The sequence below is a fragment of the Tursiops truncatus genome, chromosome 2 (assembly GCF_011762595.2).
Source record: "Tursiops truncatus isolate mTurTru1 chromosome 2, mTurTru1.mat.Y, whole genome shotgun sequence".
NCBI classification, from domain to species: Eukaryota; Metazoa; Chordata; class Mammalia; order Artiodactyla; family Delphinidae; genus Tursiops; species Tursiops truncatus.
Genome location: NC_047035.1, coordinates 150,060,253 through 150,087,958, shown reverse-complemented (window position 1 = coordinate 150,087,958; position 27,706 = coordinate 150,060,253).

The window sequence follows — 27,706 nt, the reverse complement described above, 5'->3', positions numbered from 1 at the left end:
TGACTCATTCTATTTTTGCTGCCTAAAGAGAACTTAAAGATTTCTTTAATAAGACTCTGCTAGTGCCAGTGGCAAATTACAAAGGAAATAATTAAACTGTTCCTTGCTTTCACTGGTCTTCCCTCTAGAGGGACTCAAAGACGTAGACACCTGCAAACACGGGAAAAGTTCTCACGTTCAGGTTAGCACCACCTGGGGAATCGCCCATCCAGGGACATCCCCACGTGAGGGCGGGGGTCCCAGGGGCTGTACCCAACCCCATGTCCCGGCCACTGCCTCGGGGTCTCACGTCCCCCCTTTTCACAAGTGCCGTCGGTGAATCCACTTCCTAATCACTGTAGCTCACGTCAATCAAACATTCCAGGCACTATGGGGTCACACACGTCCCCCTGTTTTCTCTTTACAATACTGTGAGGTAGGTACCTTCCTGATTGCCGCATCCATGGGAGGCTCTTGAAGATAATTTAAATAGACCATCCAGGGTCCAACTTCAGGCAGCAAGACAGGAAACCCAGAGCTGTCGGAGCCCCACGTCTCATTGTTAACATGCTTTCAGGACAGTCATCCCTTACGCTCATGTGGTTGAAGACATCAACAGGGAAGGAAGGCAGAGAATTCCAGGTGAAGAGCACATTATGCACAAAGGCACAGGGATCACGGATGAGTCTTTATAATTCTGCTTCTGCATGAAATGTTGCCCTTCCTCAGTTTGGTAGATAAAATACAAGAGTCGTGAGATAACATGCTATGTCCCGATGGGAGAGATTATTCTGTGCTGTGAACCCCAAAGTGGAGAGGCTTAATAATCAGGGCTTATCTCCCACCCACCTCACCTGGACATCACGCCCCAGAGGATGGCTTTGGTCCTCACCATGACTAGAGAACCATGTCTGATGGAAGCTCCCACGTGCTGTTGCTCCACCTCCTGGACCACAAGTCCTTGAAAGCAGGGTGGACAGGCTGGCAAAGAAAGTGCACGGCCAACACAAACCCACCGTCCGTGGCTGCAGGCTACAGGTGACTCACGCCTTGTCTTTCCCAGCACATTGACCAGAAATGGCCACCTGTCCCCACCAAGGGGCAAGGTGTCTGGTAAGTGTCAGGAAGCACGTGGATCTCCAGAGGCAGTGAAGTTCACTGATCCACTTCCTATGGCCAGGATCCCAAGGGCTTTCAAATATTAGCTCCTTTATTTCCCATTTCCACCTCCATGGGGTTCTTCTGGAATCTTTAAGCGCATATATGACAAATGGATGAAATTTCTTTCTCATGACTGGAGCAGAGAAGGAAAACTGAAAGCAAGGTCAATCTGAACTAATTCAAAGCCTAAAACATACAACACTATAAGTAGGAAAAAGTAACGCCTGGGTGCTGCCAGCCAGCGGCGGCCAGGGCTCTGGATAAGGATGCCCGAGTTCTGTTGTTGCAGGAGAGTAAGGGCTGTGGGCCTGACGTCCGCCTCAGCTGACGTCCGCCCACATCTGCACGCCTGGCGGGCGGAGTGACGGCAAACTCCCGCAGACCGTGTCCTAATCATTGTGGGTTCCAAGTCAGGAGAAAGTTAACGACTGCGCTTTACTGCATAAAAGTGTTTTGCTTGGGCTTCCCTGGTGGTGCAGTGGTTGGGAGTCCGCCTGCCGATGCAGAGAACACGGGTTCGTACCCCGGTCCGGGGGGATCCCGCATGCCGAGGAGTGGCTCGGCCCGTGAACCATGGCCGCTGAGCCTGCGCGTCCGGAGCCTGTGCTCCGCAATGGGAGAGGCCACAACAGTGAGAGGCCCGCGTACCGCAAAAAAAAAAAGGGGGGGGGTTTGCTTTTAGTTTTTCCCCCTGTTCTAATGTATCCCTAAACTGTTATCAGATTATCATGTTACACAGAGCTCAGGCATATTGCTTTGCTGTTGTGTTGGTAGGAGTCTTTAGTTGCAGACAACAGAAACAGACCTTTAGCTTAAAGTGGGAGTTTGCTGTAAGGACACAGGACGCCTCGTGGAACCAATGAATCTGAACACAGATAAGCTTGAGGAACAGACTGGCGCTGGGCCTCCGGCTCTCATTCTCCTTCTCTCTGCACAGCTGGCTCTCTCCACACATCTCATCTCTGTCTCTCTCTCCTGTTCCATTTCACTGCTCTACACAAGAGGACCTGGCTGCCTCCTGGTTCCCGACTTGCTTACCTGCTATAGTTCTAACCCTTCGAGATTGACTGAATTCTGTTGGCTTCGGTTCCAGACAGCAGGGAGTAGGAGAGCGATGGCCCAGCTTGGGTGAGGTGTTCATCCCTGATGTGACCAGACTGGCCAAGACTGCGGGACTCCAAGTCACAAGGAAGGGGGAAGGGGCCTTTTCCAGGGAAGTAGCTGTGGGCGGGTCATGTACCCCAAGATGCTTATTACGGTAGTGAAGAGCACAGAGGCCCTGGGGGAGCACAACGTGTGGTAAACGCACAGCTGTTACGTAGAAATGCGTTGTCTACTCAAGCAGGACAGTAAAACAGGGTTCTTTCCTGTACTTCTCTGAGTCTTTTATGTATGGACTCCAACGATGCATCTCCAAAAATGGGGACATCAGACTCATCCAAACATATTTGACTGCATGACCTTTATTTAGCAATAAAGTAAGGATCTGAGGAGACAATGTTAGAAGCCCTCCGGCATGTAATGGTGCCTGGTGTCCTACCCACACGTGTTCTGTTCTGGAATTGCAGTGCTTCCCCTCAATAACTGTCAAAATTCTGCCCTTTCTGCAAGACCAGTGGAGGTCACTTCCTCCTGGAAAACTTTTCCTCCAACCCTCCCCTGTCCTCCTGTGTTCGCGGTCCCACCCTCCCCACACCCCTACTCACTGCATGTGATTAGCAAGATGAAATGTTAACACTCAGCACACTCAGCAAGCAGATGCGACCTCTTTTCTTTCTTAAGGAATAAAAGCAGCCCTGGGACTCCTGAGAACATGGGCAGCAGTTCCACGCTCAGAGCTGGACTTGGTCTTACACTCTACTTTCTCCAGCATCATGGGGTCCAAATTGTCGCTGTCACCACCAGCAGCTGCGTGAGAGAGGACCCCAGAGCCTTTCGATTCTGGAGCTCTTGAAACCGAGGGTTGGTCCTGCTGCCTCGCCTTTCTCTCTGCTCCTTACGCCCCACCATGACAAAGGCTTCCCATGCCGTTGCCTTCCAGTCACTGGAAGCGTGTGTGCAGCTCCTTCCAGGGTGAGCAGACCCCTGGGGGAGGGTCACCCCACCCTCTGATCCACTGCTCACAGACCCAGCCTCACGGCTGACTTCTCAAAGTTAGATCAGGGGTTTAATGGCTTTGCCATCTGGGCACTGCTGTCTCCATCACCAGCTCTAACCTCCCTCCTATTTTGAGGACACAGTCGACATCCTTTGTAAGACATCACATCAGCCTGGGTCTCCTCACCTATCCAAACTGCCCCTTTTCTTGTTTTAAGTAGCAACCCTTCTTTTGAATGACTGAAAATTATAACATGAGCATAGCTTTCACACTGAATCTAAGAACAGGTGGAAAAGGATATTCAGCAGAAACTTTCAGCTGGGACCTCACAGCTCAACAGAGGAGATGCAAGACAACACGTGCTAAAGCAGAGAGAGAAGCATCCTTCCAGAGAACCCTCAGATGGACTGATTTATAATTCTTAGGAACCACAGAAGGGTTATGTCGTGGGGCTGAATATTAGTGCATGGCCAGGGCTCTTAAGCCAAAGGAAACCAACTAAGAAATGCTTCCTCATGTCCTTGCTGTTAGCTGCTCAGGGGTGAGGAAGTGGGGGAGGAGGATAGGAAACTCGGGGGGATGGGGGTTGGCGGTGAGATAGTCCTCTGATCTGGCAGTCCTGGGAGCCCTCTTTCCTGTAGGAGTGGAACACATTTCAAAATCCATCCTCTTTCCCATGAACATTTGTTTGCATTCCTCTGTCCCTTGCTCTATGCATTCTTTACTGATGCAGATTAGAGAGTTCATAAAAATGCATCATGGACCCATTTAAACTATATGATTAACTGCCAATATGTGATATTAACTCATAGGATTTTATGGAGATTAGCACGTATAATTATATTTGATGGTATATGATAATTACCTGTTTGGTTGCATTTTAAAGTATGATGACTTGAGAACATTCATCAATCCATATATGGCTCAGAGACTGATAAAAATTGCAACTCATCTTAATTGTTTTTAAAGTAATCAGACTGACATCTTTGAAGCCTAAAGGAGACTGATTTCATGGAGACCATGTTAATAATACAGTGATTGGAACACTAATTGAAAATCCTTTTTTTTTTTTAAATGGAACATTCTGATCAATATTTTCCAAATGGCTAATGAAGTATGAATGGAATGTTTCTGCATTTCAGGTTAAACATACAAAAATTCAGCTGGGGTTCTGATTCATCTAGGAGGCCAGGGTACAGACACTCCCTTGGAAAAGGTTCTGGAGTCGTTGTTTTCATGATGGGACAGGGAGAAGCTTCCCCAGTTCAGTAAGGAAATCTTCACGCTTTCCTTGTACCCTCAACTCCCTCTGCTTTTTCTTGGACTCTTCCTGGCCTTCGAGACACTCTTCTGTCCCTCCTCCTGCACGGAGGGAGTGATTCAGTTACAGACATGTGATTCCTGTGTCACATGACAAAAGCTCTATTTCCCACTCTACCCATGCATAGTGTTAGTTGATATTTAAGCTGACCTTGGACCTATTTTTACATTCCTTACTCCTGTGTTTTTGCCGTGTCCCCCAAATGACTCACCGCGGCATGAATCCCAAGTGATATACACAGGCAACGTGCAGCTTACCCTAAAGTTCAAGTCCCCTTCAGCTCTGAGTTATGCAGACTTAAATATTGACTCACGCTGACTATGCACATTGGGCAAGACCAAACCCAGTGATGCAGAATCCTGTGTCTGGGATATCCCAGCACCCCATCACTTCACCTGTGCTATTCTAGCAGACAGGACTGAGCAAACAGAGTCAGGAGGCCCCCATGAGGACCCAAGATGAGAGAAGGAGGAAGTGTGGGGTCGTGAAGGTCGAGGTTGTCTCTGCACCAACTTGGGAGAAATGGCCACTCGGATGTGGAGCTGGCAAGTAGAGGGTAGGAAAGGTAGGGCATGGAGGGCAGACACAGCTGTGTGCAGAGCACATCCAACAAGAAAGATGCTCTTCCTGTATCTTTAATCAGGTCTTTTGAATTCTGGTGGCTTTATGTATGTTTCATATCAGCTGAGGGGAAAGCTCTAACAAGAAATGCTTGATGTTTCTGTAATGTTTGCTAGTCTTATTCTGAGGCTGGTCAATAAAATTATGATTTCAGTGTCTTTAAAAAAACTTTACTTTTTTTTTTTTTTGTGGTACACGGGCCTCTCACTGTTGTGGCCTCTCGCGTTGCAGAGCACAGGCTCCGGACGCGCAGGCTCAGCGGCCATGGCTCACGGGCCCAGCCGCTCCACGGCATGTGGGATCTTCCCGGACCAGGACACGAACCTGTGTCCCCTGCATTGGCAGGCAGACTCTCAACAACTGCCCCACCAGGGAAGCCCTACTTTTTTTATATCATAAGTCAGGCCACAAGCAAATGAATCATTTCCCATTTGCACATACACTGCTTTGCTAAAATGAAGTGAAATATAATAGTATGAAGGCAATTCTGTTGACAATAGTAGCAGTTGTAAAGCCAAAAGTCTGGCTGTCCAGTGTGGGTATGGATGTCAATTTCTCACACAGATGAGTTGAAGCACACTGAATTATCTAGATCAAATGATGTGTGCGTGTGTGTGTGTGTGTGTGTGTGATTAAGTAAAATAAACTATTTTTTTCTCATCATAGAAAAAAATACTATGAAGAAAAGAAGAAAATAATAAATAACTGAGAATGCAATGTAATAGAATTTCTATTCATTTATTACTTAAAATTTATAATTTTGTAAATCAAAGAATAAGCTCTTGTCTTGCACAGTATTGATCCACACTATTCAAGAGCCAGATAGGTGAAAATTAGGGTCACAATAAAGTATTCAAGTGCATTTTCATTATTCACAAGCTAAAGTTCCTAAAGTGTATGAAATCTGTGATATAAAAGGCAAAATATAAAGCATCCTTCTCGGGCTTCCCTGGTGGTACAGTGGTTAAGAATCTGCCTGCCAATTCAGGGGACATGGGTTCGAGCCCTGGTCCAGGAAGATCCCACATGCCACAGAGCAACTAAGCCCATGAGCCACAACTACTGAGCCTGCGCACTAGAGCCCTTGAGCCACAACTACTGAATCCCATGCACCTAAAGCCTGTGCTCCACAGCAAGAGAAACCACCACAATGAGAAGCCCACGCCCTGCAACAGAGAGTAGCCCCCGATCGCCGTAACTAGAGAAATTCCCGCGCAGTAGTGAAAACCCAACGCAGCCAAAAGTATACTACTAAAAAAAAAAGCATCCCTCTTTTAAAGTTCTTTGCTCAGAAATTATTCAAAGGCTTCAAAACAAAGACATTGTTCCTGAAAAATCTTGAAAAAAACCACAAGTTAAAGATGATATTAAATGGGATTATATTAAAGATTATATTAAATATTAGGGATTTTGGTTTAGTCTTGATGTTTTTTCATACATAAAGACCTAAACTTTCAGGCCTTACTTTAGTGAACCAAAATCTCAAAGACTCTGCTTGTAGGGCTTTTTGCAGATGTTTTTAGCAGCAGATAAAATTAAATTGATGCTACCACACTGAATAATAACTTCATATGTGATTCATATTTGACATCTTTTAGCATATTTCTAAATGGTCTTTTAAACAATAACAGTGGTTTCTGGTCTGACATGTAGAGAGCTTGGAAGTTGTCATCCTCATCCTCACAATAAGAAAAAAGATGAGAAAAGTCAACAACTCTTCTTAAATCCATCAGAGAATTGACGTCCCAGGGCAGACCACTGCCCTGAAAACTGGAAAGAAAGGTGAGCAATAAGAATCATAGCTTACTGGGGATAAGCCCAGGAGCAGAAGCCCACCCACTGGAGCAGTATTGTTAGGGTCTGTGGTTTGGTATCAGACACTAATTTTAGAAAATTCTCAGTTGTTGTTACTTCAAATGAACAAATAGGATTTATCTCATGTATGCAAGGCTGGCTCAGCATTGAAAAATCAATTAATGTAATCCATCACATCAACAGGCTAGGAGCTTCAAGATGGCGGAAGAGTAAGACGCAGAGATCACCTTCCTCCCCACAAATACATCAGAAATACATCTACACGTGGAACAACTCCTACAGAACACCTACTGAACGCTGGCAGAAGACCTCAGACGTCCCAAAAGGCAAGAAACTCCCCATGTACCTGGGTAGGACAAAAGAAAAAAGAAAAAACAGAGACAAAAGAATAGGGATGGGACCTGCACCAGTGGGAGGCAGCTGTGAAGGAGGAAAGGTTTCCACACACTAGGAAGCCTCTTCGCGGGCGGAGACTGCGGGTGGCGGAGGGGGGAAGCTTCAGAGCCGCAGAGGAGAGCGCAGCGACAGGGGTGCGGGGGCCAAAGTGGAGAGACTCCCGCACAGAGGACCGGTGCCGACGAGCACCCACTAGCCCGAGAGGCTTCTCTGCTCACCTGCCGGGGTGGGCGGGGCTGGGAGCTGAGGCTCGGGCTTCGGAGGTCGGATCGCAGGGAGAGGAATGGGGTTGGCGGCGTGAGCACAGCCTGAAGGGGGCTAGTGCGCCACAGCTAGCCAGGAGGGAGTCCGGGGAAATGTCTGGAGCTGCCGAGGAGGCAAGAGACTTTTTCTTGCCTCTGTTTCCTGGTGCGCGAGGAGAGGGGATTAAGAGAGCTGCTTAAAGGAGCTCCAGAGACGGGCGCGAGGTGCGGCTAACAGCGCGGACCCCAGAGACTGGCATGAGATGCTAAGGCTGCTGCTGCTGCCACCAAGAAGCCTGTGTGCAAGCACAGGTCACTTTCCACACCTCTCTCCCGGGAGCCTGTGCAGCCCGCCACTGCCAGGGTCCCGGGATCCAGGGACAACTTCCCCGGAGAACGCACAGCGCGCCTCAGGCTGCTGCAACGTCATGGCAGCCGCTGCCGCCGCAGGCCCGCCCCGCACTCCGTACCCCTCCCTCCCCCCGGCCTGAGTGAGCCAGAGCCCCCAAATCAGCGGCTCCTTTAACCCCGTCCTGTCTGAGCGAAGAACAGACGCCCTCCGGCGACTTACACGCAGAGACGGGTCCAAATCCAAAGCTGAACCCCGGAAGCTGTGCGAACAAAGAAGAGAAAGGGAAATCTCTCCCAGCAGCCTCAGGAGCAGCGGATTAAATCTCCACAATCAACTTGATGTACCTGCATCTGTGGAATACCTGAACAGACAACAAATCATCCCAAATTGAGGAGGTGAACTTTGGAATCAACGATATATATTTTTTTCCCCTTTTTCTCTTTTTGTGAGTGTGCATGTTTATGATTCTGTGTGTGATTTTCTCTGTATAGCTTTGCTTTTACCATTTGTGCTAGGGTTCTGTCTGTCCGTTTTTTTTGTTTGTTTGTTTGTTTTCAGTATAGTTTTTAGCACTTGTTATCATTGGTGGATTTGTTTTTTGGTTTGGTTGCTCTCTTCTGTCTTTTTTTTAATTACTTAAAAAAATTTTTTAATACTTTTTTATTATTATTATCATTTTTTAATTTTATCTTCTTCCTTCTTTTTTTCCCTCCATTTTATTCTGAGCTGAGTGATGACAGACTCTTGGTGCTCCAGCCAGGCATCAGGGCTGTGCCTCTGTGGTGGGAGAGCCAAGTTCAGGACACTGGTCCACAAGACACCCCCCAGCTCCACGTAATATCAAATGGCAAAAACCTCCCAGAGATCTCCATCTCAATGCCAAGACCCAGCTCCACTCAACGACCAGCAAGCTACAATGCTGGACACCCTATGCCAAACAACTAGCAAGACAGGAACACAACCCCACCCATTAGCAGAGAGGCTGCCTAAAATCATAATAAGGCCACAGACACCCCAAAACACACCACCAGCCTTGGACCTGCCCACCAGAAAGACAACATCCAGCCTCATCCACAGGCACTAATCCCCTCTACCAGGAAGCCTACACAACCCACTGAACCAACCTTAGCCACTGGGGACAGTCACCAAAAACAATGGGAACTATGAACCAGCAGCCTGTGAAAAGGAGACCCCAAACACAGTAAGTTAAGCAAAATGAGAAGACAGAAAAACACACAGCAGATGAAGGAGCAAGATAAAAACCCACCAGACCTAACAAATGAAGAGGAAATAGGCAGTCTACCTGAAAAAGAATTCAGAATAATGATAGTAAAGATGATCCAAAATCTTGCAAATAGAATGGAGAAAATACAAGAAACGTTTAACAAGGACCTAGAAGAACTAAAGAGCAAACAAATAGTGATGAACAACACAATAAATGAAATTAAAAATTCTCTAGAAGGGATCAATAGCAGAATAACTGAGGCAGAAGAATGGATAAGTGACCTGGAAGATAAAATAGTGGAAATAAATACTGCAGAGCAGAATAAAGAAAAAAGAATAAAAAGGATTGAGGACAGTCTCAGAGACCACTGGGACAACATTAAATGCAACAAAATTCGAATTATAGGGGTCCCAGAAGAAGAAGAGAAAAAGAAAGGGACTGAGGAAATATTTGAAGAGATTATAGTTGAAAACTTCCCTAATATGGGAAAGGAAATAGTTAATCAAGTCCAGGAAGCACAGAGAGTCCCATACAGGATAAATCCAGGGAGAGACAAGCCAAGACACATATTAATCAAACTATCAAAAATTAAATACAAAGAAAAAATATTAACAGCAGCATGGGAAAAACAACAAATAACACAAGGGAATCCCCATCAGGTTAACAGCTGATCTTTCAGCAGAAACTCTGCAAGCCAGAAGGGAGTGGCAGGACATATTTAAAGTGATGAAGGAGAAAAACCTACAACCAAGATTACTCTACCAGCAAGGATCTCATTCAGATTTGATGGAGAAATTAAAACCTTTACAGACAAGCAAAAGCTGAAAGAGTTCAGCACCACCAAACCAGCTTTACAACAAATGCTAAAGGAACTTCTCTAGGCAAGAAATACAAGAGAAGGAAAAGACCTACAATAACAAACCCAAAACAATTAAGAAAATGATACTAGGAACATACATATCGATAATTACCTTAAATGTAAATGGATTAAATGCTCCAACCAAAAGACATAGACTGGCTGAATGGATACAAAAACAAGGTCCGTATATATGCTGTCTACAAGAGACCCACTTCAGACCCAGGGACACATACAGACTGAAAGTGAGGGGATAGAAAATGATATTCCATGCAAATGGAAATCAAAAGAAAGCTGGAGTAGCAATTCTCATATCAGACAAAATAGACTTTAAAATAAAGACTATTACAAGAGACAAAGAAGGACACTACATAATGATCAAGGGATCAATCCAAGAAGATATAACAATTGTAAATATTTATGCAGCCAACATAGAAGCACCTCAATACATAAGGCAAATGTTAACAGCCATAAAAGGGGAAATCAACAGTAACACAATCATAGTAGGGGACTTTAACACCCCACTTTCACCAATGGACAGATCATCCAAAATGAAAATAAATAAGGAAACACAAGCTTTAAATGATACATTAAACAAGGTGGACTTAATTGATATTTATAGGACATTCCATCCAAAAACAACAGAATACACATTCTTCTCAAGGGTTCCTGGAACATTCTCCAGGATAGATCATATCTTGGGTCACAAATCAAGCCTTGATAAATTAAAGAAAATTCAAATCATATCAAGTAACTTTTCTGACAACAATGCTATGAGAGTAGATATCAATTACAGGAAAAAATCTGTAAAAAATACAAACACATGGAGGCTAAACAATACACTACTTAATAACCAAAAGATCACTGAAGATATCAAAGAGGAAATCAAAAAATACCTAGAAACAAATGACAATGAAAACGTGACCACCCAAAACCTATGGGATGCAGCAAAAGCAGTTCTAAGAGGGACGTTTATAGCAATAAAATCCTACCTCAAGCAACAAGAAACATCTCAAATAAACAACCTAACCTTACACCTAAAGCAATTAGAGAAAGAAGAACATCACATCAACAGGCTTAAGAAGAAAAATCATATAATCAAATACAGGAAAAAAAGAAAAACCTTGATTAAAAAACCTTGATCAAATTCAACACCCAGGCATGATAAAATACCTCCATGAACCAGAGATAGAGGAGAACTTCCCTGACTTGATACAGGACACCTACCAAAACTGCACCTACTGTCATAAAAAAGGTGCGAAACTAGATGCCCTCCTGCTAACATCAGGAACAGGTGAGAGGTCTGCCCTCAATACTCCTTTTCAACTGTACTGGAAATCCCTGATAACACAATAAAACCAGAAAATGGAATAAAGGGAAAACATATTGGAAAGGAAGAAATAAAATGTCTTTGTTCACAGGTGGCATGATTGCCTCTGTAAAAGGATCTCAAAGAATTAATAGAAAACTCCTGGAACTAATAACCAGTTATAGCAAGGCCGCAGGATACAAGGTTTAGATATACAAAAGCCAATGGCTTTCTATATACCCACAATGATAATTAGATTTGAAATTAAAAACACAACACCATTTATTTTAGCACCAAAAAATGATACTTAGGTATAAATCTAACAAAACGAGTACAAGATCTATATGAGGGAAACTATAAAATTCCAATGAATGAAATCAAAGAACTAAATAAATGAAGATATCCCTCATTCATGGATAGGAAGGCTCAATATTGTTACAATGTCAGTTCTTCCCAACCTGATCTGTGGATTCAATATAATTCCAATCAAAATTCCACCAAGACACTTTGTGAATATTAACAAACTCATTCTTTTTTTTAAATTTTTATTGGAGTATAGTTGATGTACAATGTTGTGTTAGTTTCAGGTGTACAGCAAAGTGAATCAGTTTACATATATACATATATCCACCCTTTTTTAGATTCTTTTCCCATATAGGCCATTACAGAGTATTGAGGAGAGTAACAAACTCATAAAGTCTGTATGGAAAGGAAAAAGAACCAGAATAGCCAACACATTATTGAAGAAGAACTTAACGCTACTCAACTTCAAGACCTACTACAAAGCTACAATGATCAAGACAGTGTGGTTTTGTTGAAAGAGTTGACAAATAAATCAATGGAACAGAACAGAGAGCCCAGAAATAAACCCACACAACTAATCTTTGACAAAGGAACAAAGACAATTAAGTGGAGAAAACTTAGTGTTTTCAACAATTGGTGTGGGAAAAACTGGACATCCACATGCAAAAAAAAAAAAAAAGAAAGAAAACCAGACACAGACCCTTTCACAAATATCAACTCAAAACAGATCATAGACCTAAATGTAAGACATAAATCTATAAAACTTCTGGAAGTTAATGTAGGAGAAAACCTAGGTAACCTTGGAAATGGTGATGACTTTTTAGATAAAACACCAAAAGCAAGATCCATGAAAGAAAAAAATGATAAGTGGGGCTTTATTAAAGTTATAAAGGTATCCTCTATAAGAGACACTGTTAAGTGAATGAAAAGCAAAGCCACAGACTGGGAGAAAATATTTCCAAAACATATACCTGATGAATAACCTTATCCAAAATATAAAAGAACTCCTAAAACTCAACAGAAAGAAAACATAAAACTCAATTAAAAATGGGCAAAAGATCTGAAGAGACACCTCAACAAAAAAACCCATGCAATTAAAAAGTCATGTCCAAGAAATAGACTCACAGACATAGAAAACAAACTTACAATTACCTAAGAGGGGAGGGAGGGAAGGGTAAATTAGGAGTTTGGGATTAACATATACACACTACTAGGGAATTCCCTGGTGGTCCAGTGGTTAAGCCTCTGCACTCTTACTGCTGGGGCCCGAGTTCAATCTCTGGTCAGAGAACTAAGATCCCGCAAGCTGTGCGGCATGCCCCCACCAAAAAAAAAAATCCGTATGCACACTACTAAATTTAAAATAGATAACCAACAAGGACCTACTGTATAGCACAGGGACTTATACTCAATATCTTGTAATAGTCTGTATGGGAAAAGAATCTTAAAAAGTATATATATATGTATATATAACTGAATCACTTTGCTGTACACTTGAAACTAAAATTTTTTTCAATTAAATAAAAAGTCATGTTTAAAAATGTTCACATCAACACAAAGTGAGTTGCAGTGGTGTTTTTGTGGTCATGGTTTGTGCAAAATAGAATAATGCAAAACATCCAGGCAGTTAGTTAGCAGGACAGATTCCCTCCTCCTGGCTTTGCCTTTGCAGGCTGAACACGTGGTTCACTCCATTACAGGCCTTCCCCTGCTTTTCTTCATCTTCTGACCTGCTGTTAATAGTGCAGCTTCTCATCTTCAGAACAGGATCTTGTTCCTGCCAGGGATGAATTCACTTACGGTTTATCTCCACTATTTCATTTCAGTCCCACCCACTTCAAAGTATGCTGACGATCTATGAGTCCTTTAAAAACGGATCGTTTCTTTGCCTTCAATCATTCCTGGCTCTTCAGAAGCTGTCCTGGCAGGTAATTCTAAGCCACGTTCAGATAGTCTCTATAGAATGTCTCCTCTGCCATATTTTATTAAAAGATTGAGCTCCTTCTTCGAGGATAATAACCATGTAATCCACCTCTCTCGGTTGTCTGTTTCCTAGGAAAAGTCTTGGCAGCAGTGGCTCAGCCCCTGAGAAGTTCTCAAATCATCTCAGACCGGTTGCCCTCACTTAATTCTTCCTGCCTGCTCTGGTCAGAGGATGGAGATGTAACCCACTGAATCAGGTACAGTCTGAGCCAACCAGCATACTCAGAACATATGCTATTGCCTTAATATTTTTACATTTATCTTATTGAAGTATAGTTGATTTACAATGTTGTGATAATTTCTGGTGTACAGCAAAGTGATTCAGCTATACATATATATATTCTTTTTCATATTCTTTTCTATTATGGTTTATTATTAGGATATTGAGTACAGTTCTCTGTGCTATACAGTGGGACCTTGTTGTTTATCGATTCTATATATAATAGTTTGTATCTACTAACTCCAAACTCCCAATCCTTCCCTCCCCTACCCTCCACCCCCTTGGCAACCAGAAGTCTGTTCTCTATGTCTGTGAGTCTGTTTCTCTTTTTTAGATAAGTTCATTTGTGTCATATTTTAGATTCCAGATGTAAGTGATATCGTGGTACTTGTCTTTCTCTTTCTGACTTACTTAATTTAGTATGACAATCTGTAGGTCTACCCATGTTTTTGCAAATGGCATTATTTCATTCTTTTTTATGGCTGAGTAATATTCCATTGTGTGTGTGTATATATATATATATATATATATATATATATATATATATACCACATCTTCTTTATCCATTCATCTGTTGATGGACATTTGCGAGCTTCCATGTCTTGGCTATTGTAAATAGTGACCATAGGGGTGCATATATCTTTTCAAATTATAGTTTTCTCCAGATATATGCCCAAGAGTGGGACTGCTGAATCATATGTTAGTTCTATTTTTAGTTTTTTGAGAAACCTCCTTACTGTTCTCCATAGTGGCTGCACCAACTTACATTCCCACCAACAGTGTAGGAGGGTTTCCTTTTCTCTACACCCTTTGCAGCATTTTGCTATGGCCTTTAATATTCCAGATAATAAAGCATTAAAATAACAAAACAGAAACAAACCAAAATAGAATATAAGCTTTTCAAAATTCCCCTTTTGCTACAGAGGAATTCTCCTAAAATGGTTTTATTCCTCTCACTGCCCTGGGCACCCAGGCTTCCTGTCCCTCAGGGACTCCGCCTGTGCTTGCTCTTAATGACTCTGTCTACCTTCAGTGTATTTAGCTCACTTAGCCCTCTTTCAACAGTTTGGCAACAACTCTCTCTCGTAAGAACCAGTTCACACGGGGCAATCAGGAAGGGTCTGTGCTCTGTCGATGGTAACACAGCACAGCCTTCTCCCCAGCTATTCCAGGTGCCATAGTCTAGTCCACAGGGAGCAACATGGATTTTTTTTAATGGAATTATAACTATTAAGGCACTTTGTTTATGCTACTGAAATGCAGTCGTTTTAAAGAGAATGAGTTGGTACACATTTTTTTCTGTTGTTTTATTTTGTTTCATTACATATTAAAACCAGGCAGCATGAGGCACTGATAAAAGAAATATGCATTGGATGTAGGAGGGGTTCAAGCTTCCCTGTTTCATCAGCCTGACCCTAACATGAGGCACATCACTTCCCTCCTTGTCAGTTTACTATGCGGTTAGGCGAAGGCCTGGAGAAGTATGAAATCCTGAAATAACAATTCAAAGAATATTTGAGAGCCTTGGTTGTCACCTAGTGCAGCTGAAACTGGGAAAAGCAGTCAGATCAGCAGATGATGAGACACCAGGCCATTTGCATGTGCTGGAGGTGGGCCGTGCTGCTTCCAGGGAGACCCATCAAAAGGTCCACTTCACTTATAGGCATGTGTGATGCACTGGTAATCCTGAAATACAAAGTACCCAACATTAAAGGAGAAAACCAACATGCAAATACAGGCACTTACATGTATTCAGTGTAAGTGTAACCTTCTTGGAAAAAGAAAAGTGAATACAAGCAAAATCACCTAGCACGCTTGAGAAATAGTTGAACCAGATGATGAAAATATTTTATCCTAAAATTGGTAAGTTGATTGGTTCCTACATTCATGCTTTCAACAATGAGGAAGATTTTTTCACTGAAAAGAGCCAAGCTGATGAAAAAGTATTAAGGACCACAACTTTGAACAGAGCCAACTATCACAGCACGGTTAAGTCCCTCGTCAGGGAGACTGGGAGGGAATCTTCAGGGCAGCTTCTTGGACTCCAGCAATTAGAACCAAGTACATTCTGGGACCGAGTCACCCAGGCCTGCGTTCTCAGCATTTATGAAGAAAGCTGGTTCCGATCAACTGCCCAGCAGAGGCCCTGACTTCTTCAGCATCTCGTTCCCTGAAGGTACCTCTTACTTCATGCAAGCTCATCGCCTCAGGACCACACTGAACAATCATAGAGAATAGGTGGATACTCAGTTAGAGCATTTGTTTACCCATATGGTCATCTGACTTAGAGCTGTGTCCCGATGCACCCGTCAATGGTCTGTGCTGAGCAGTATGTCAACATGGGCATCTAAATAGAAACCCCATCCACAAATGATAGGAACCCAAATAGGATGATGATCAGAGCTGGCTGGAAATTTGTTCAGAAAAGGAATTCAGTTTAGAACACTTTGTGTTGTTGTTGTTTTATCTAATACTTTTTAAGTATGTGTAGAGTGAAAATACAAACTATAAAATAGATGGTGGTTTTTAAGTACTACAAAGAGAAGTTTGAAGATTAATTTAAACTAGAGTTTTAACATCTTGGAAGTATATGGAAAACAGCAAAAAAAAAATTCCATTGAGGACAAAAGAGTAGTGATTTTTTAAAAGAATCCATAAGGCATTCATGGGAGACAATCAGGAAGACACTGAGCAGAGTCTGGGAAGAGGCCACCTAAATATGTCCCTTTCCCTCCATCACCAACACGACGTCCTGGGACTGCTGTCCCATGTCTAAGGCAGCAGTGGGCGGACCCCCGAATGCGATCTGGTAAGGCCGCAGGCTCTATGGGAAGCCCTGCAGGGAAATTGGCATGGGCTCCATCCTCCATAGGCTGGGCAGTAATCTGGGTACCATTGACACTGGGGTCCTCATTAGTCAAGAACTTAGGGCAGTGAGTCATGGGAAGTGCCTAATCGGCAGAGAAGTGGAGACCCCTGGGGAGGAGGTCACTGCAGTGGGCTCTGCCTGAGCTTGTTCAGTCGTCCTGACCTCTTAAAGGTGAAGAAACAGCGGCAGGGAGCAGAGCCCTACCTGTTCCTGGGTGGGAGAACCAGGAAGCAGATGAGTGGGAAGAGGCTCATCCAGGCATCTCAAGAGGTGGTTGCACTGGTGGCCATGGAGGGAGGAAAGATCTCGCCTGTCTCCAGTTCCAGCAATGCCACCATCTGTGGTGCAGAACACGAGCAGATGTGAGCAGCCATGAGCAAGCAAAGCAAAGTAGCGCAAACCCAAGAGGTCTGCACAGCCCGAGAAAGGGAAGGCAGTGACAACAAGACACATACTCTCGGTGAACCAGAGCACAGACGATGGCTCCAGGGAAAAAGATCCAAGTGCCACACAAAGAAGAGTCTCTGAAGCTACAATCTAAACTATCTTCTAGATGAGATGGAAAAGAAGATGGTTACCATTGAGTACCACGTTAGAAACCTGGAAAACCAATTCTAGGAACTATCGCTAAGCACAGAACAAAATTGTAGAGCTAGAATCATGGACAGAATATGAGAGACCAGGAAAGTAAACCTCAGAGAAGACTGTGAGAAAAACACTAGTTCTAGAAGGAAAAGAAGAAATTAATGGACTTGTGAAAAATTTCCCAGGTATGCCTTAGATAAGGAAAATAATACTATGAGTTGTAAGAAATAAAGAAGCAAATAGAGAAATAAATATAAGATATTGCAACATCTTAAATCTATTATTGAGAAAAGGGATTCTACATGATACTAGAGTAACATCTTGAGATAATATATGAGAAATATCTACCATCTTTCAAAACCAACAATGTTATGAATATGCAGTTATTTGGAAAATATATCAGCCTTGCGCTCTACATGAAAGAATTCTTTGGGAAATGCTGACGCCAAATAGCAAATGCATTATAATAGTGAGCTCAGGGTGGGCAATAAATAGATAGTCTACAAATGGAAACAAAAATTAAAGTTAGAATGACAATCTGGGAAAATGTTAACTTTGGAATTTAAAGCACAAAGAAATAAAGAGGAACATTCTAGTTTTCATATGTACCAAGCCATACTGGCCTAACCAAATAAAGCAAAAACTAAACTGTTATTATAAATTGAGTGGGATATTTTAATCTGCTTCTTTGGGATTTGGACAGACTTAAAAGACAAAAAAATTCCATGAAATAATTAAATAATAATAAAATGAATATGTGTGGTTTAATTGGTATATACCAAATATCACATTCCTTGAAAAGACAATTTTTTATGCCCATGTTCATGGAACATTTACAAAATAAGTCACTTTCTTAGCCCAAAAGAATGCCTAAGTACATTTTTTATTTATTTTTAATTTAATTTAATTTTAAAATTTTTAACTTATTTATTTTTAAATTAGTTATCCATTTTATATGTATTAGTGTATATACATCAATCCCAATCTCCCAATTCATCACACCACCACCACCACCCCCGCCACTTTCCCCCCTTGGTGTGCATGTTTGTTCTCTATACCTGTGTCTCAGTTTCTGCCCTTCAAACCAGTTCATCTGTACCATTTTCCTAGGTTCCATATATATGCATTAATATATGATATTTGTTTTTCTCTTTCTTAATTACTTCACTCTGTATGACAGTCTCTAGATCCATCCACGTCTCTACAAATGGCCCAATTTCGTTCCTTTTTATGGCTGAGTAATATTCCATTGTATATATGTACCACATCTTCCTTATCCATTCGTCTGTCAATGGGCATTTAGTGCTTCCATGACCTGGCTACTGTAAATAGTGCTGCAATGAACATTGGGGTGCATGTGTCTTTTTGAATTATGGTTTTCTCTGGGTATATGCCCAGTAGTGGTATTGCTGGGTCATATGGTAATTCTATTTTTAGTTTTTTAAGGAACCTCCATACTGTTCTCCATAGTGGCTGTATCAATTTACATTCCCACCAACAGTGCAAGAGGGCTGCTTTTTATCGACACCCACTCCAGCATTTGTTGTTTGTAGATATTCTGACGATGCCCATTCTAACTAATGTGAGGTGATACCTCACTGTAGTTTTGATTTGCATTTCTCTAATAATTAGTTATGTTGAGCAGCTTTTCATGTGCTTCTTGACCATCTGTATGTCTTCTTTGGACAAGTGTCTATTTAGGTCTTCTGCTCATTTTTTGATTGGGTTGTTTGTTTTTTAAATATTGAAGTTCATGAGCTGTTTATATATTTTGGAGATTAATCCTTTGTCTGTTGATTTGTTTGCAAATATATTCTCCCATTCTGAGGGTTGTCTTTTCGTCTTGTTTGTAGTTTCCTTTGCTGTGAAAAAGCTTTTAAGTTTCTTTAGGTCCCATTTGTTTATTTTTGTTTTTATTTTCATTACTCTAGGAGACGGATCAAAAAAGATCTTGCTGTGATTTATGTCAAAGTGTGTTCTTCCTATGTTTTCCTCAAAGAGTTTTATTTACATTTAGGTCTCTAATCCATTTTGAGTTTATTTTTGTGTATGGTGTTAGGGAGTGCTCTAATTTCATTCTTTTACATGTAGCTGTCCAGTTTTCCTAGCACCACTTATTGAAGAGACTGTCTTTTCTCCACTGTATATCCTTGCCTCCTTTGTCATAGATTAGTTGATCATAGGTGTGTGGGTTTATCTCTGGGCTTTCTATCCTGTTCCATTGATCTATATTTCTGTTTTTGTGCCAGTACCATATTGTCTTGATTACTGTAGCTTTGTATAGTCTGAAGTCAGGGAGTCTGATTCCTCCAGTTCCGTTTTTTTCCCTCGAGACTGCTTTGGCTATTTGGGCTCTTTTGTGTATCCATACAATAAGTATATTTTTTAAAATAAAAGCTTTACTGGGTTCACTCTGTGAAGATGAACTAATAAGCTCAGAAATAATTAATAATATAAAAGGGCCAAAAATCAGAATCCCTTAGGAATTAAGAAGAACATTCCTAGACAGATAACTCTTGGATCAAAGAGAAAATCAAAAGGAAAATTACAACTATGTAAAAAGTTATGAAGAAGAATGTTCTTCATAGCTAAATCTGTGGGACAAAATGAAAGCAGTTCATAGCAGAGGGGAGAAAATTGACATGAAACATCATCATTATTTACAAAGAAAGTTAAACAATAAAGAGAGTTATGCTCATCCTAAGAATATATAAAATAATTTAAACAAAAAGCAAACAGGAAATGGAATTTCATAACAAAAGCTAAAATTAATGTAAAATTTTAAAGGTAGCAGAAATTTAAAAATTCAAATCTAATTTAGGTCAGTTTATTTATATGAATGCCTCATGTGCTTGTTTAAAGGAAGAAGAGAGAAGGCAAAAAAATAGTTTTTCTAAGAGAGAGAACCAAGGAATAACTATAGATATAGAAGTGATTAAAGCAGTCATAAAAATATACGTGTATATGAAACTTTCTGACAAGACATTTGAAATTTTAGAGGAAATGGATGATTTCCCAGCAAAATATATATTGCCAAAATTCACCCAAGAAGATAGGAAGGGGAAACTTAAATACATCAGTTACCATAAGAAAGTTTAGAAAAAGACACTTAGAGATCTACCATTGAAAAAGGCACCAAGGACAGATGGAGTCCCAGCTGAGGTTTATGTAACATGAATTTATATAACCTTCAAGAGAGAGAGCTTTTCAAAGTTAAATTATTCCAGGCCTCAGAAAAAAGATGAAAGGCCTCCCAATTCACTTTACAAAGGCAACATAACTCTTTTAAAAATCCGATAAAGATAGAACAATTCAGGGACATTGTAGCTAGGTCTGATTTATGAAGATGGACAAAAAATTATTATAATATTAGAATTGTATTCTACATTATTTTCCTAATTTATCAACAGTTTCTTCTGATGAGCATCTAACCTGTTTCATGACAGCAAACAAAATAAATGGACGATATATACCTATGATGTTAGATGGTGGTAAGTGAAAATGGAAGAGTATTAAACAGAGGATGTAGACAGAGAGGTTAGTTGGGAGGAATCGGCTATTTAGGGTGATCTTTTTGGCTTTGTCAGAGAAGGCACCTCTCAGGTTGCTGGTAAAGACCAGACCAAGTATGTGGGCCTAGGAGATGTCTGGGGAGCCCGACTCTGGAAGAGGAATACGCCAGTGCAAATCCTGAGGGGCAACGTGAAGACATGGTGTCTGGACAAAAATAACCCCTGAGGAGGGTACAAAAGATGTGATACCGTATATGTTCCAGTTATCCATGTCTGCATAACAAACCACCCCAAAACTTAGTGGCCTAAAATGTCAGCAACATTTATCTTACTTATGAAGCTGGAATCTAAGTAGTGTTCACAGGGACAGCTTGTCTCTACTCCACTCAGCATCTGCTTGAAGGCAGGAGATGGTAATCAACCAAAAGCTCAGCATTCAGGAAGACCTCAAACACTTGAGGCTGGCACGGCTGGGGCTCCTCAGGCGTCTTTCTCTTTCCCCACAAGTTCTCTCTATAGGGTCTCTACGGTAATGGGGCATCACAGGCAGTAATGATGATGCCTTTTAAGAAGCCATCAGAAGGCGTTCAATGCAGAGCTGGTGTTACCTGACCCCTCTTTCAGCAGTGCCACTCTGGCTGCTGCACTGGGGTTGAACTGAAAGAGACAAGGGTTGAGGTTGGAGACCAAGAAGGAAGCCTCTGCACTGATCCAGGCAAGAGCTCACAGCGCCTTAGATTGTGGTAGTAACAGTAAACATGATGAGACGTGATGTGACCATGGATATATTTTTAAGATAGAATCAAAAGGATATTCTGATGGATTGAATTTGTGATAGGAGGAAGAATACGAAGGGTTAAGGATGGCTTCAAGGATTGTGGCTTGAGAAGCCTGCTTTAAAAATAACCATAAAGTGGGGCTTCCCTGGTGGCACAGTGGTTGAGAGTCCGCCTGCCGATGCAGGGGACACGGGTTCGTGCCCTGGTCTGGGAATATCCCACATGCTGCGGAGCGGCTGGGCCTGTGAGCCATGGCCGCTGAGCCTGCGTGTCCGGAGCCTGTGCTCCGCAACAAGAGAGGCCACAACAGTGAGAGGCCCGCGTACCGCAAAAAAAAAAAAAAAAAGACTGTGAGATCAGCACATCTAGGTGATGGTGGGGAGAGGTCACAGCTAAGTTTTGAAGACTTCAAGTTTAAGATACCTACTGGACATCCAAATGGTATCAAACACAAGTTGGATACATGGGACCTGAGTTAGTGGGGAGAGTTCCTCGTTGGAAATGGAAGTTTGGGAGTCTTGAGCTATACTGGTGACTTAAAGCTGTGACATTGGATGAGATTTCCAAGACGGTTTAAATAGAGATGGGGGAAGTCCGAGGAGGCATTCCAAAGTCGAGAGTTGTTTTAGTGGCGCCCTGGAGGTCAGAAACCTAACCAGAGGGAGACATGAAATGGAGAAAGGAAGTTCAGACAACTCAGAGGAGTTTCACCGTGAGGAACAGAGAAAATGAGGCAAAACTTGGACAGGAAAATAGAATAAAAAGAGATTTTTATTTGCTTAATGATCAGAGATATAACAGCATGTTTACATATTGATGGGGAAGATTAATTAATGAGAAGAAAGAGGGAGCATTCCTGGAGCAATGTCCCTGGACCAGTTGGAGGAGAGGGATCTAATACACATGGTAGAGGGGAGGTGGCTCAGGTTAAGAGTGACGGGAGAGGACGTGGATATGCTCGCAGGTGGTCAGTGTGAGTGTGTGTGTGTGTGCGTGTGTGTGTGTGTGGTGGGGCAAGTCCATGAACATCCTCTTCAGACTGCTTCCCTCTCCTCAGAGAGACTGAAAGGGATGTCACCAAGCAGGTGAGAATGGAGGAGAAGGGCAGGAGCTTGAGGGGCAAGGAGAGTGGGAGTGGGAGAGCGACATGACCCTGCCAATACGGGATGACAGTGGGCGTCTCTGAGAATTCACCTAAGGTGTGTTTATTCTTCTCCAGCCACATTCAGCTGGGTGGGTGTGGGCATGCAGCAGACAGAAAGATGAATCACTGCTCCGTCATGTAAGATCCCTTATGCAAACATAAAAGAGAAAATTAATGTAAAGTGTTAAAAGATATTTAATGAAACTCCTCTTTAGCCATTCCTCTTTAAAACTTTGTTTAAAAAAGGAGTATATATGAAGTGCTTAAGTACAATGATAGCTATTCCTACAAGACAATTGTAATTATTATTTTAAAGGGTAAAATGCAAAATTTATTTTAATTAAAGTTAGACACTAGATATGTATCCTTACTATTACAATTATAATTAAATATTGTCTTCAGGGATCTAGTCACTATAATTAAAGAGTTTAATAAGTGGTGTGAAGTTTTCAAAAGATAAAATACCTCCTTTTTTATGAGACGATTTTACAACTAGAAAACCCAAAAGGCTTTTTCTAAATAATTGGAATTAATAGAAGAATTCAGTAAGGTGAATGGATATAAGATAAATATATAAAAGCCATTAGGGTTTTTTTAGTTTAATAATTAGAACTTAGAGGAAAATGAAAAAAAAACTCATAATGAGAAAAGCATGAGATTTTTATTAAGTATAAACTAGCAAGAAGGAAACAGGATGTACATCAAGATAAACAGAATATCTTCTTGAACAATATAACATATGAACAAATGGAAAGATATACAATATTCTGGAATGAGAGCTCTTTGCTATATAAAATGTTAAATATTTCAAATGTAATATATGTTCATTATTACATCAAATTCCTTTTAAGTTACATGACCAAAATTTTATAAGAAAATAAATGTAAAAAAATAGCCAAGAATAATTTTGAATTATGTAAACTAGGAGGCAAGTGATGTGACTTACTAGATATCAGAACGAGAAAAACTAGAAAGCCATTAAAATAAAATGAATATGTCATTAGCATAGGGATATTCAAATAGATAAATGAAAAACCTGAGAGGTTAATATATAATAAGGATAATATTTCTATTTAGTGAGAAAAAGATAGACTCTTTAGTAAACAGGGCTGGCAAAAATAGCTACATATCTGGAAAACGACAAAATGTGAACACTGTTTTGCCTCATATAAAAATTGATTCCGAGTGAGGAAATACTTGAAATAAAACAATGAGGTAACATGGTTTTGGAAGAACCTAAGTGAGCAGAGATAAATTCAGGAGGCCTGGGGAGCCCAGCATCCCCCTCCTCCCAGTTTATCAGGACGTCAGTGCTCCTTGGGGCTCACAAGGGGCGAGCTCCCCTGGCTCCTGTGACACCAGGGCTTAGCTGTTACCCACTCCCCTGCACATGTAAAGTGACAGGGGTCCTTAGACACCCCACCAACCCCAGCTCTGCAGTATGGCAGGGGGAGTGGTGCCCCCCATTTCTTCTGTGAGCTACAGATTACAGAAGTAAACAACCCCTACTTTTCTGTGCTGCATCAACAAACTGTGTCTGTGCACTTTGGCAGGTATCATCTAAGGACTGGGCAGGCTCATTAAACAGCTATTAGAATCTCAGAAGCTATAAAGTAAAGACACACATATTCTATTTTACAGAAATAAAATATTCATATGGTAAAATGTATCATGAACAATGTAAATAGAACAACTATTATTTGGGGGGAAATTGCTGATAATATAAATCATACAAAGATGTGACAAATCCATCTGAAGGGGAAAAACAACCCAATAGGAAAATGGGAAAATATTGTGAAGAAGCGATTCACAGAAGCGCAAATCTAAATGACCTGGGAACTTATGGCAATATGTGCAAACTTACCATCAGAGACATGCTGATTACAGTGACAATGAACTACCATCTATACTTGGTAGACAGGCTAAAGTAACCACTGCCGCCAGCAGAGATACAGAAAGTGGACACCCTCATATATTACATAAAATGTAAATTGTTATAGCTTTTTGAAAAAAGTCATAGTTCATGATAAGATCACATTTATAGATCCATGTAAGGCTGTGTGTATGAAAAACTTTTAAAAGGAGAAGAAAAGATGAGGAAGGCTACAGCTTGATGAGTAACCAGGAGCCGAGTGGTCTAGACCCAGCACAGAAACACCTCGGATGGAGGGCCGCGTTTGGTTAGGTCACCCTTAGGAACGAGGCAGAGAGGAGAGGAGATGCATACTTTCAAGAGAGAAATCCAAGTCGTACTATTCGTCATGAACTCACTTCTGCATTGGATATAGAAAGCTGGAAAAAAGCTGCTCTGAACGTAACAACAAAGAAAAAACCCACAATCTATAAAATGATACCTTTTCTCGAACATACCAGAGAGCTGAGATCGTAGGACAAACAAAAAGCCTGAAATCTGAGGCAAGAGGCCATCCAAGGAGAGAGAACACAGGAGGGTGGCTTAGCCCGGGAGGAGGAAGCCAGGGCCAGGCACGTGGGGAAGAGGACCCTACATTCCAACACGGTACTGAGTGTGAACGTGGGCTGGCTCAAAGCAGAGAACTGCCGGGGCCCTGGGCTCAGGGGGAGTTTGCAGGCACTCGCAGGCATGTCTCCACGGCCTCCATGGGCGCTCAAGAGAAAGATGGGGGGCGGGGGCGGGAAGGGTTCCTCCCTGGAGGAGAGTGGCCGCCACTATGGGAAGGGCATGTCACACAGCTGCCGGCGGAGGAGTAACAAGAGCTGTCACCCAGTACAGGTGCAGACCCACCGAGAGTGGAGGAAGGATACCGTGGAGGAGGGGCCAGAAATGGCCCCAGGCCAAGCCCTTCACCATTGAAGCCTCCTATACAGCAACAGGGGCAGGGACTCCTCCCTGGCACGAGACCCCCCCCCCCCCACAAATATGCGAGGCAGAGATTGGCTGCCGTGAGGGGATCACAGAGGACCACCGAGAAATTCCCACCTGTGAGACCCAGGCACACACAGGCCCACCCAAGACTGAGGCTGAACCAGGACCACAGAGGCCCGCCAGCCCCTGCACAGCCCCCCACTACCTGACCAGCAAACACTAACACGCAAGCAGATCAATCCACCACCAGACAGGGCCAGAGCTTGGAGAGGCCAGCCATGGCTCAGGCGCACAGGGAAAGCTTCAAGCTGAGGGTGCAGCAGGACCATGGAAAGCTCCCCGTCCTCTGGTCCCACCCTCAGCTCAGGGGAATTCTGGAGGAATTCGGAGCTAGTGGTCAGAAGGAAACAGAACAACAAGAGGACCCAAGCACAGCTCAACTCCTGAGGCTGAGGGTAACTCAGCCTCCCGTCCCAGCAGCCAGGCAGAAGGGGTGTGCCCGGTCTCAGTCTTCCTCTCCACACCTAATATCAAGCATTCGGTTAAAACTAATGGGCACAAAAAAGCAAGGAAGAAAGACACATGCCATTTTCAGGAGACAACATGGTGAACAGACCCAGACTCAAGTGGTCCAGACATCTTTACCCTCAGATAGGTATCTTTAAATAACAGTGATTAGTGTGTTAAAGGCTCTGGTGGAAAAGACGTGAAGAGACGGTGCATTTCAGCAGAGACGGAAATTGTAAGAAAGAGTCACATACAATGCTGATCCAACAAACACAAATCCCAGGATAACACAGATGAAGAATGTACCTAACAGAGTCGTCAGTAGACTCAGTACCACCACAGAGAGAACCAGTGGCTTGAAGCAACAGGACAATGGATATCAGCCAAACTGAAGTACAGAGAGAGCAACAGTGAAAATCCAGTTGGCATCATTTGATGGTTGTTCCCTCATCAATCAGCCTCTCTGGGCCTCAGTGTCAGTCAGTGTCTCACTGGACATTTCTTCCCTTTCCCACCAATGCCCAAGTATAACTGCAGATAACGAGAACTGACAGCCTTGAACAGGAACCCTGGAAGCATCAGCTTTAACCGAAAAAGGCTAGAATACACTCAATATAGATCCTGCCTACTCATGTCTGCCAAGGCGAGGAACAAAGCATACAATTTTCTGGCGCCCACACAGAAAAAGCGAGGGGGCATTTACATGAATATATTATATTTTATACTCATCACTTACATTCTTAACCACATGCAGATTCTCCTTTTCAAACGTCCCTCACCAGTACTCAGACCCTTTCCAGCTCTGGCCTTAGGCAAGTTAACTACAATAAGGAAATTGCAATAAATGTCTTCATAAGACAATGTATGTAAAGAACCTAAACAATGCTCGGAACTGAATTGACACCTGATAAATGGACACTCCTGCTCTAGCTTTGACTGAAGTTCTTTTTATTATGCATTCATATTCTCAAACAGCTAAGGGTGCCTCAACATCACAAACTGTATGCAAGTTACAAAGTCTGTTTCCCTGGAGAGCAAGATAAACACCCATCTGCCTGACCTGGTGCAGGTGAACTGTCGCACTGGCAGGAAGACAGAACAAACCATGTCCGGGTGGCTCTCAGCCCTCCAGCCCTTGGATTATTCCTGCTCAGCATATTCAACCTTCTAAAAGCCTCTTCTGTATTCACTCCCATAAGACAGCTTGTAAGAGGAAGTGGAAACCTCCAAATATATTGTTCATAAGTAAATCATGCTAATATTTACAGATATATTGGGGAAAGTATATACTGGTCCACTTAATTATAGTAATGATACTATCCTGTTAAGCTTCTATGAAGACAGAATAAATAAAATATTTGAATAACTTCACCAAATAAATTTAAAAAAAGAATTATCCAGCTCAACCTGAATGTAAGACATGTAATATGAGAGTTCTCGTCTGATTCCCTCTTGTTTTTTGTCCTTGTTGTACATTAAATATATATTGTGTTTAAAAATGATCTGGGGCAAATGGCAGCATGTTAATGGTTGGACAGACCAGAGCAATTCATGTAAATATGAAAGTAATAATTAATTTCAACT